Raw genomic sequence first — 11,417 nt, 5'->3', positions numbered from 1 at the left:
TGTTCAGAAATGTCAGAATTTTCCACTAAATTTCTATTTAACCTCTTAACTCCCACCTGAACGGATCCCATTTTCTCCAGTTTGGCTTTACCCCAATCAAAAAGCTTCTTTGGGAAAAAAGCACCAAAACAGCCACAAAAAATAAGAAGAAAACAAGGATGTGAACGCAACAAAAATGTGACAAAAATTCAACAAAAATGTGACAAAAATTCGACAAAAATGTGACAAAAATTCAACAAAAAAATAACAAAAATTCAACTAAAATGTGACAAAAATGTGACACAAATTCAACAAAAATGTGACACAAATTCAACAAAAAAATAACAAAAATGTGACAAAAATTCAACAAAAAAAATAACAAAAATGTGACAAAAATTCAACAAAAAAATGACGAAAATTCAACAAAAAAATGACAAAAATTCGACAAAAATGTGACAAAAATGAAAAAACATACAAAAAGGTGATCCAACACAGCAACTATGCGAGGAAAGAGATCAGTTTTGTGGGTCTTAGCTTTCAAATGAGGCGTTACACAGGCCTATATAACAGCCAAAGAGGACAGAATACATTTGGTTCAGGCGGGTGGTCAGAGGTTTGAATCTAACTTTATGCTTTTTATTGACAATAAAGGCCTTAATTTTGGCACAATTTAGTTTAATGGTTTTTAATGCCCTGGATTTGAAAAGATTCAGCTGCAGTTTTTGGCTAAAAGAAGAAGAGTTTCATGAGCCCAGATATTCTTTCCGTTGCAGAATTGAAAATCTAGTGTTTGTTTATTAATAATGTCATTAAAATGTTTTATTATTTTGTGGTAAATGCCGTGAAGGACATCAGGGGACAGTTTGTTATGGAAATTTAAAAACTAAAAACACTTGAAAAGTTGTTTGCCGCTCGAGCTCTTCCTGAAATGATGAAACATTTACAATCATCAGGTCTATTTTTAGAGCGACCTGTGACTGTAAACGCTCTCTTGTTTCCTGCAGCGTGACGGACACAGGAATGTGGACGAGCGAGATCTGGAGACAATAATAATCACGTGAACCTGGTTTGAACCTGGACCGGACTCCGAGCAGGATCATGGCCGAGTCCAGGCTCCTCCAGATGCTGCAGAGACATGATGAGCTCAACAAAAGGTGAGGATTAAGGAAACGTTCAGACTTTGGAGCCTTTAGAGACGTTTTGAGGAGCAGGAAGTGTTTTCTTTATCTTTCCGATTGTTGTTTGTCCACAGTCGTCCTCACAGATTGTCTCTGCTCACGTCCTGGACCGAACCCGACCAGACGAAACCCAGGTCAGACCAACACTTGTTTCACAAAGAGAAGAAAAAGAAGAGCTTTGTAAAACCGGTGCTAAACGTGCGTCCTGATGCTGTGATTTCAGACTGGTGTCGATGGCGCAGAGCGACTCCTCTAAAGACGAGCCCATTTTGTTCAAAACAGAAAAAACAGAAGCTCCATCGGCCGATCACAGGTGAGGACACGAGCCTGAGTCCAGGTTCATTCCCAAACAGTGACATTTACTCAATCATTCCGACTTTACAGCATTTCATTTGGCTCAAGAAGCTCCTTGAATGTCACAACCAGCCGTAAAGCTCATTGGAGCAGGAGAACTAACACTCACAGATTCAACAACAAAAATGTGTGTGATTTCAGATCGGTGTGGATGCAGAGAGACTCCCCCAAAGACCAGGATATTTTGTTCAAAACAGAACCTCCATCGGCCGATCACAGGTGAGGACCGGAGCCTGAGTCTACAGGGCTGGACTGGCAGAAGAAATCGGCCCGGGACTTTTGGATCAAGACCGGCCCTTTAAAAAAAAAAAAACATACATTCAATGCAATAGTGGAGGTGATGAGCAAAACAATAAAACCTTGGCTTGAACTAAAACAGTTTAAGCTACGACTCGAGGACAAATGTTGCATTTTGTTTCTGCTGAATTCAAGCTAACACCTCAGAGACTCAACACTTTAATCCTTTCATTTATAACTTGAAGGAACTTTTGTAAAACTTCTAAACAATCTTAAAATGTGCGTTCCGTTAATGGAGTTCCTCTCGCGACACAAATAAACTTCTCAAAACCAAATGATCCCAAATGATCCCACTGTGGATGAAGATGAAACAGAGTTCAGGAGGTGTGGAGTGAGAACAGAAATCCCAAAAAGGCCAAACATTGTAAATCCTTTCAATGGAAACTAGAAGATTTCCAAACTGCACTGACGACAAGGGGCAAGACGGAGTCACCTGACAACTCCCAGCATGCACTTCTTTGCAAACATTTGTCTAAAATGTACAAAAATAGAGGTCTGAGGTTCTGTGGGTCCTGGAGGGAGTTACAATAAACTGTTTCCTCTTATATTCACAGTGTGAGGGGCATGAGTGTTATGTCCCAGAGCCCCATCGCTCATTATACCAGATTATCTGTGAACCATGACTCAAGAAAGGCCACCAGAGGGGTATAAAAAGCGTCACATCCCTCTAGTGGAGGAGTTGTGTAATTGTATCTATGTAATGATAGAGATTCTGACGGCTTTTCCCGTTAATTGTGAGCCGGTGTGAGGTATAATGGGCCTTATCTCGATTTGATTGGCCCAACCGGCCCAAAAGCACATCGGCCCACCGGGAAAACTCCCGAATCTCCCGATGGCCAGTCCAGCCCACTCTGCTATGTTCATTCACGGTTCCTATTCAGGCTCTTGGTACAACTCACAACATAGAAACCGTTAGAAGTTTTTACGAAAGGTCCTTTAGCAGATTGGCTTTTGTCACGTTCAGGCATAAACCCGATGTTTCTCCGCAGTGACAGTGTGGAGGGACCCGGCCTCACGGCGCTGAGGGATTCTATGATGGAGCCCATTTTATTCAACAAAGAACATCCTCCTGATCTGAGGTACGGAAACAGAAACAAACGCCACCAAACCTGTGACCCAGAAGATTCCGGAAGATTCCACAGAGAAATGTTTCCTTCTCTCCTGTTTGCAGCTTGGACGAGGCAGAGTTGGAGCAGAACGGCCCTGGACTCGAAATAACCGAAGGAACTGAAGAAGCCGAAGAAGCTGAGCGTGCGTTGGTGTTCCAGGTGAGCAGGGCCGGACTCCCTCGTGTTCCCTGTAGGGGGCGCTCTGCCTATATGTGGTGCAGGGCGGCCTCAGGGCTGTACCTTTCAGCTGCCTCTGGAGTCCCACAAGCCGAGAAGGCCAGGTAGGACTCCTCCTTCAGCTGGATGGCATCTCTTGCTTCCGGGCGCCAACGCCGGGTTCGGGGACAATCGGCACCAGAGACCTCACAGCCACAGCTGCAAACGGCCGCATTGACAATGGAGGAGGAGAAAACGGTCCCAGAACTCTCCCAAACTTTTCCAAACTCTTCCGATCTCTTCCAATCTCTTCCAGTCTCTTCCAATCTCTTCCAGTCTCTTCCAGTCTCTTCCAGTCTCTTCCAGTCTCTTCCAATCTCTTCCAATCTCTTCCAGTCTCTTCCAATCTCTTCCAGTCTCTTCCAGTCTCTTCCAGTCTCTTCCAGTCTCTTCCAATCTCTTCCAATCTCTTCCAATCTCTTCCAGTCTCTTCCAGTCTCTTCCAAACTCTTCCAATCTCTTCCAGTCTCTTCCAATCTCTTCCAGTCTCTTCCAGTCTCTTCCAGTCTCTTCCAGTCTCTTCCAGTCTCTTCCAGTCTCTTCCAATCTCTTCCAGTCTCTTCCAGTCTCTTCCAGTCTCTTCCAGTCTCTTCCAAACTCTTCCAGTCTCTTCCAAACTCTTCCAGTCTCTTCCAATCTCTTCCAATCTCTTCCAGTCTCTTCCAGTCTCTTCCAGTCTCTTCCAGTCTCTTCCAATCTCTTCCATTTTTTTTTTATCAGCGACAAAATCTAAATAATGTTGAGCCCTAAATGTGTGGTTTTATTTTGTGACATTGGTTCCAAAGATCTGCTCAGAGGGATTCTGGATCTTCATTGGTGAGTTTTTAAGAGAACTTGTTCTTTGCTGCAGAAACTGGACGAAAACCTGGTGAGTTTAGTGAAGTCGGAGCTGACGAGGTTCCAGAAGGTTCTGACCTCAGAGGATCCGGGACCTTCAGCCCCCGAAGAAGACGATGAGGCGGGAGTGAGAGAGGCCTTTGTGAAGATCACGCTGAGCTACCTGAGGAGGATGAAGCAGGACAAGATGGCCGACGTTCTGCTCGACAGTGAGACGCCTCTGACTTTAGCTTTGGGATAAGCTGGAGTTAAAGCGCTCGGTTAAACTCTTTTCTTTTCACTCTCCAGAACAAACCGCTGCCAAATGTGGACGCAAACTCAAGGCTCACCTGCGGCGGAGGTTCAGCCAGGTGTCTGAGGGCGTGGCCACTGCAGCAGGCCCCGCCCCCCTGCAGCAGATCTACACAGAGCTGTACATCACCGAGGGTGGGGCCACGGAGGCGAACCAGGAGCACGAGGTCAGGCAGATCGAGGCGCACCGACCGAGCCGCGCAGAGAGGCCGCTGAGCCTCCAGGACCTCTTTACGGGACACTCAGGGGCGGTGAGGGAGGGGCCCCCCGCGGTCAGGGAGGGGCCCCCCGCGGTCAGGGAGGGGCCCCCCGCGGTCAGGGAGGGGCCCCCCGCGGTCAGGGAGGGGCCCCCCGCGGTCAGGGCGGTGATGACGGTGGGCGTGGCCGGCGTGGGGAAGACTGTACTGACGCAGAAGGTCAGTCTGGACTGGGCCGAGGGCAGAGCTCAGCAGGACGTCCAGCTGCTGTTCCCCTTCTCCTTCAGAGAGCTCAATGTGCTGAAGGACCGGAGCTTCAGCCTCCTGCAGCTGCTCCAGCACTTCTTCCGTCAAACCAAAAGTCTCCACAGCTTTGACGACCTGCAGCTGCTCTTCATCCTGGACGGTCTGGACGAGTGCAGACTTCCTCTGGACTTCAGCCGGACCCGGGTCCTGACGGAGCCCACAGAGAGCGCCTCAGTGGAGGAGCTGCTGGTGAACCTCATCAGGGGGAGCCTGCTTCCCTCCGCTCGCCTCTGGATAACCACACGCCCCGCGGCGGCCAATCAGATCCCTGCGGAGTGCGTCTCCATGTTGACAGAGGTGCGAGGGTTCACTGACCCACAGAAGGAGCTGTACTTCAGGAAGAGGTTCAGAGACGAGGAAGAGGCCACAGCCGTCATCTCCCACATCAAGAGCGGCCGCAGCCTCTTCATCATGTGCTACATCCCTGTCTTCTGCTGGATCCTCTCCAACGTCCTGGAGAACCTCCTGAGGACCACAGAGGAACCAGAGCTGCCTCGCACCCTCACCAACCTCTACATCCACCTGCTGGTGGTGCTGCTCAAGCAGAAGAACGTCAAATACGACGGGAAGCTGGAGTCGGCTCCAGTCTGGACTGCAGAGAACAAGCAGATGGTGAAGGCTATGGCAAAGCTGGCCTTCGAACAGCTGCAGAAAGGAAACCTGATCTTCTACGAGTCCGACCTGAGCGAGTGTGGGCTCCAGGCTTCAGTCTACTCTGGACTGTTGACCGAGGTCTTCAGAGAGGAGCCAGGCCTGTACCGGGACAAGGTCTACTGCTTCATCCATCTGAGCGTGCAGGAGTTCCTGGCTGCTCTCCACGTCCATCAGACCTTCATCCTCACGGGCTCCAACCTGCTGCTGGAGACACGGCCGGCTCTGGGCAGAGTGCAGAGCGTGAGGCTTCACCCTGAGTCTCTGAACCTGGGCAGGAGTGTGAAGCTTCACCCTGAGGCTCTTCACTGCTCCGCTGTGGACCAGGCCTTGCAGAGTCCTCACGGACAGCTGGACCTGCTGCTGCGCTTCCTCCTGGGGCTGTCTCTGGAGGAGAACCAGCGGCTGCTGAAGGGCCTGGTCCCTCAGGCAAGAGCTTCTTCCTCCTCAAAGACCATCGAGCACATCAAGCAGAGGCTGAACCAGGGCGTTTCTCCAGAGCAGAGCCTGAACCTGCTGCACTGTCTGAACGAGCTGCACGACCACAGCCTGGTGCAGCAGATCCAGGCCTGGACCTCAGCAGGACGAGTCTGTGACAGAGACATGTCTCCAGCTCAGTGGAGCGCCCTGTCCTTCATCCTGCTGTCCTCACACTCAGACCTGCCGCCCTTCGACCTCAGGAGCTTCTGTCCCTCACAGAGAGCTCTGCTGGGGCTGCTGCCGGTCGTCAGAGCCTCCACCACCGCCACGTGAGTCAGACCCATGTTTGTCCTGTTTCAAAGTCTTCTGCTCACGATGCTCAGGAACCTTCAGAACTGCAGGGCTGGGCAGAGTTACTCGTTTCAGATACCAGTACTTTAACGATACTTTTTCCCATGCCTGAAGTATCTGCCATCTAGAACTGTTTGTAAAAAATGTGGGGAAATTGTGTAAACAACAATAAAAAGCGCTGTATAAATAAAACTGATTGAAAATGGGGATTAGCGAAACAAACTAAATTGAGGAAAAAATACAAAAAAATGGGGAAAGAATTCATATTAAATTGAGCTTTGAGTTGAAACAACCAAGTCCCTCCTTCAGTCCTGTCCCTGGACCAGCAGTATCAAAGCTTAGAACTAAAGGTGTATCATTTTTTGATACTTTCATTTTTTCGATTCCAGTAGAACATAAACTTTTTACTGATACCTTTACGGTGTGGCTTAACCGTACCCCGCCCTGTCCTCAGCCTGTCCCAGTGGACTGTCCCCTCTCTGCTGTGTGGGTCATTGTCAGATAGGGTCAGTGACGTCTCCTCTGTCCTCAGCCTGTCCCAGTGTGGACTGTCCCCTCTCTGCTGTGTGGGTCATTGTCAGATAGGGTCAGTGACGTCTCCTCTGTCCTCAGCCTGTCCCAGTGTGGACTGTCCCCTCTCTGTGTGGGTCATGGTCAGATAGGGTCAGTGACGTCTCCTCTGTCCTCAGCCTGTCCCAGTGTGGACTGTCCCCTCTCTGTGTGGGTCATGGTCAGATAGGGTCAGTGACATCTCCTCTGTCCTCAGCCTGTCCCAGTGTGGACTGTCCCCTCTCTGTGTGGGTCATGGTCAGATAGGGTCAGTGACGTCTCCTCTGTCCTCAGCATGTCCCAGTGTGGACTGTCCCCTCTCTGCTGTGTGGGTCATGGTCAGATAGGGTCAGTGACGGTGTTCTCTGTCCTCAGCCTGTCCCAGTGTGGACTGTCCCCTCTCTGCTGTGTGGGTCATTGTCAGATAGGGTCAGTGACGTCTCCTCTGTCCTCAGCCTGTCCCAGTGTGGACTGTCCCCTCTCCTCTGTGTGGGTCATGGTCAGATAGGGTCAGTGACGTCTCCTCTGTCCTCAGCCTGTCCCAGTGTGGACTGTCCCCTCTCCTCTGTGTGGGTCATGGTCAGATAGGGTCAGTGACGTCTCCTCTGTCCTCAGCCTGTCCCAGTGTGGACTGTCCCCTCTCTGCTGTGTGGGTCATTGTCAGATAGGGTCAGTGACGTCTCCTCTGTCCTCAGCCTGTCCCAGTGTGGACTGTCCCCTCTCCTCTGTGTGGGTCATGGTCAGATAGGGTCAGTGACGTCTCCTCTGTCCTCAGCCTGTCCCAGTGTGGACTGTCCCCTCTCCTCTGTGTGGGTCATGGTCAGATAGGGTCAGTGACGGTGTTCTCTGTCCTCAGCCTGTCCCAGTGTGGACTGTCCCCTCTCTGTGTGGGTCATTGTCAGATAGGGTCAGTGACGTCTCCTCTGTCCTCAGCCTGTCCCAGTGTGGACTGTCCCCTCTCCTCTGTGTGGGTCATGGTCAGATAGGGTCAGTGACGTCTCCTCTGTCCTCAGCCTGTCCCAGTGTGGACTGTCCCCTCTCCTCTGTGTGGGTCATGGTCAGATAGGGTCAGTGACGTCTCCTCTGTCCTCAGCCTGTCCCAGTGTGGACTGTCCTCTCTCCTCTGTGTGGGTCATGGTCAGATAGGGTCAGTGACGTCTCCTCTGTCCTCAGCCTGTCCCAGTGTGGACTGTCCCCTCTCCTCTGTGTGGGTCATGGTCAGATAGGGTCAGTGACGTCTCCTCTGTCCTCAGCCTGTCCCAGTGTGGACTGTCCCCTCTCTGTGTGGGTCATGGTCAGATAGGGTCAGTGACGGTGTTCTCTGTCCTCAGCCTGTCCCAGTGTGGACTGTCCCCTCTCTGTGTGGGTCATTGTCAGATAGGGTCAGTGACGTCTCCTCTGTCCTCAGCCTGTCCCAGTGTGGACTGTCCCCTCTCTGTGTGGGTCATGGTCAGATAGGGTCAGTGACATCTCCTCTGTCCTCAGCCTGTCCCAGTGTGGACTGTCCCCTCTCTGCTGTGTGGGTCATGGTCAGATAGGGTCAGTGACGGTGTTCTCTGTCCTCAGCCTGTCCCAGTGTGGACTGTCCCCTCTCCTCTGTGTGGGTCATGGTCAGATAGGGTCAGTGACGGTGTTCTCTGTCCTCAGCCTGTCCCAGTGTGGACTGTCCCCTCTCTGCTGTGTGGGTCATGGTCAGATAGGGTCAGTGACGTCTCCTCTGTCCTCAGCCTGTCCCAGTGTGGACTGTCCCCTCTCCTCTGTGTGGGTCATTGTCAGATAGGGTCAGTGACGTCTCCTCTGTCCTCAGCCTGTCCCAGTGTAGACTGTCCTCTCTCCTCTGTGTGGGTCATGGTCAGATAGGGTCAGTGACGTCTCCTCTGTCCTCAGCCTGTCCCAGTGTGGACTGTCCCCTCTCTGCTGTGTGGGTCATGGTCAGATAGGGTCAGTGACGTCTCCTCTGTCCTCAGCCTGTCCCAGTGTGGACTGTCCCCTCTCTGCTGTGTGGGTCATGGTCAGATAGGGTCAGTGACGTCTCCTCTGTCCTCAGCCTGTCCCAGTGTGGACTGTCCCCTCTCCTCTGTGTGGGTCATTGTCAGATAGGGTCAGTGACATCTCCTCTGTCCTCAGCCTGTCCCAGTGTGGACTGTCCCCTCTCCTCTGTGTGGGTCATTGTCAGATAGGGTCAGTGACATCTCCTCTGTCCTCAGCCTGTCCCAGTGTGGACTGTCCCCTCTCTGCTGTGGGTCATTGTCAGATAGGGTCAGTGACATCTCCTCTGTCCTCAGCCTGTCCCAGTGTGGACTGTCCCCTCTCCTCTGTGTGGGTCATTGTCAGATAGGGTCAGTGACGGTGTTCTTTCTCCTCAGCCTGTCCCAGTGTGGACTGTCCTCTCTCCTCTGTGTGGGTCATTGTCAGATAGGGTCAGTGACGGTGTTCTTTGTCCTCAGCCTGTCCCAGTGTGGACTGTCCCCTCTCTGTGTGGGTCATGGTCAGATAGGGTCAGTGACGTCTCCTCTGTCCTCAGCCTGTCCCAGTGTGGACTGTCCCCTCTCTGCTGTGGGTCATGGTCAGATAGGGTCAGTGACGTCTCCTCTGTCCTCAGCCTGTCCCAGTGTGGACTGTCCCCTCTCCTCTGTGTGGGTCATGGTCAGATAGGGTCAGTGACGTCTCCTCTGTCCTCAGCCTTTCCCAGTGTGGACTGTCCCCTCTCTGCTGTGGGTCATGGTCAGATAGGGTCAGTGACGGTGTTCTCTGTCCTCAGCCTGTCCCAGTGTGGACTGTCCTCTCTCCTCTGTGTGGGTCATTGTCAGATAGGGTCAGTGACGTCTCCTCTGTCCTCAGCCTGTCCCAGTGTGGACTGTCCCCTCTCTCCTCTGTGTGGGTCATGGTCAGATAGGGTCAGTGACGGTGTTCTCTGTCCTCAGCCTGTCCCAGTGTGGACTGTCCCCTCTCCTCTGTGTGGGTCATTGTCAGATAGGGTCAGTGACGGTGTTCTTTGTCCTCAGCCTGTCCCAGTGTGGACTGTCCTCTCTCTGCTGTGTGGGTCATGGTCAGATAGGGTCAGTGACGTCTCCTCTGTCCTCAGCCTGTCCCAGTGTGGACTGTCCCCTCTCTGCTGTGTGGGTCATGGTCAGATAGGGTCAGTGATGGTGTTCTCTGTCCTCAGCCTGTCCCAGTGTGGACTGTCCTCTCTCCTCTGTGTGGGTCATGGTCAGATAGGGTCAGTGATGGTGTTCTTTGTCCTCAGCCTGTCCCAGTGTGGACTGTCCTCTCTCTGTGTGGGTCATGGTCAGATAGGGTCAGTGATGGTGTTCTCTGTCCTCAGCCTGTCCCAGTGTGGACTGTCCTCTCTCCTCTGTGTGGGTCATGGTCAGATAGGGTCAGTGATGGTGTTCTTTGTCCTCAGCCTGTCCCAGTGTGGACTGTCCCCTCTCTGCTGTTGGTCATGGTCAGATAGGGTCAGTGACGGTGTTCTCTGTCCTCAGCCTGTCCCAGTGTGGACTGTCCCCTCTCTGTGTGGGTCATGGTCAGATAGGGTCAGTGACGTCTCCTCTGTCCTCAGCCTGTCCCAGTGTGGACTGTCCCCTCTCTGTGTGGGTCATGGTCAGATAGGGTCAGTGACGTCTCCTCTGTCCTCAGCCTGTCCCAGTGTGGACTGTCCTCTCTCCTCTGTGTGGGTCATGGTCAGATAGGGTCAGTGACGGTGTTCTCTGTCCTCAGCCTGTCCCAGTGTGGACTGTCCCCTCTCCTCTGTGTGGGTCATTGTCAGATAGGGTCAGTGACGTCTCCTCTGTCCTCAGCCTGTCCCAGTGTGGACTGTCCTCTCTCTGTGTGGGTCATGGTCAGATAGGGTCAGTGACGGTGTTCTTTGTCCTCAGCCTGTCCCAGTGTGGACTGTCCCCTCTCTGTGTGGGTCATGGTCAGATAGGGTCAGTGATGGTGTTCTCTGTCCTCAGCCTGTCCCAGTGTGGACTGTCCCCTCTCTGTGTGGGTCATGGTCAGATAGGGTCAGTGATGGTGTTCTTTGTCCTCAGCCTGTCCCAGTGTGGACTGTCCCCTCTCTGTGTGGGTCATGGTCAGATAGGGTCAGTGATGGTGTTCTCTGTCCTCAGCCTGTCCCAGTGTGGACTGTCCCCTCTCTGCTGTGCTCCTCTGGCCTCGGTCCTCAGCTCGTCTGCCCTGACACAGCTGGACCTCAGTGATAACGACCTGCAGGACTCCGGAGTGAAGGACCTGTGTGTGGGACTGAGGAGCGCCCCCTGCAGGCTGGAGTCTCTCAGGTGACGCAGAGCTCGGTGGTTTCCAGGTGAAAGTCGGTCTGTGCTGATGTGGACGCTGTGTGCAGTCTGTCCGGGTGTCTGCTGACGGAGGACGGCTGTGAACATCTGACCTCAGCGCTGACCTCAAACCCCTCCCACCTGAGACGCCTGGACCTCAGATACAACCACCCAGGGGAGAGAGGGGCCCGGCTGCTGCAGGCTCTCAGGGGCCCCCGGCTGCAGTCTCTCAGGTACAGCTGCTACTACGCAAACCAGAAACCAACCAGAGGTAAACCTTACAAAGTTTACCCACCGTCGATTCGGACGGTACTAAAATGCATGTTTAACTCTTGTCTAAAGGAATCCTTGTAAGAAGGAACGTTTCAGTGGGATCGCCGTCATCACGCCCGAGGCTCTGGTGGA

This window comes from Gobius niger, assembly GCF_951799975.1.
Source record: "Gobius niger genome assembly, chromosome: 15".
Lineage (NCBI taxonomy): Eukaryota > Metazoa > Chordata > Actinopteri > Gobiiformes > Gobiidae > Gobius > Gobius niger.
Note: the sequence above shows the minus strand (reverse complement) of the source record.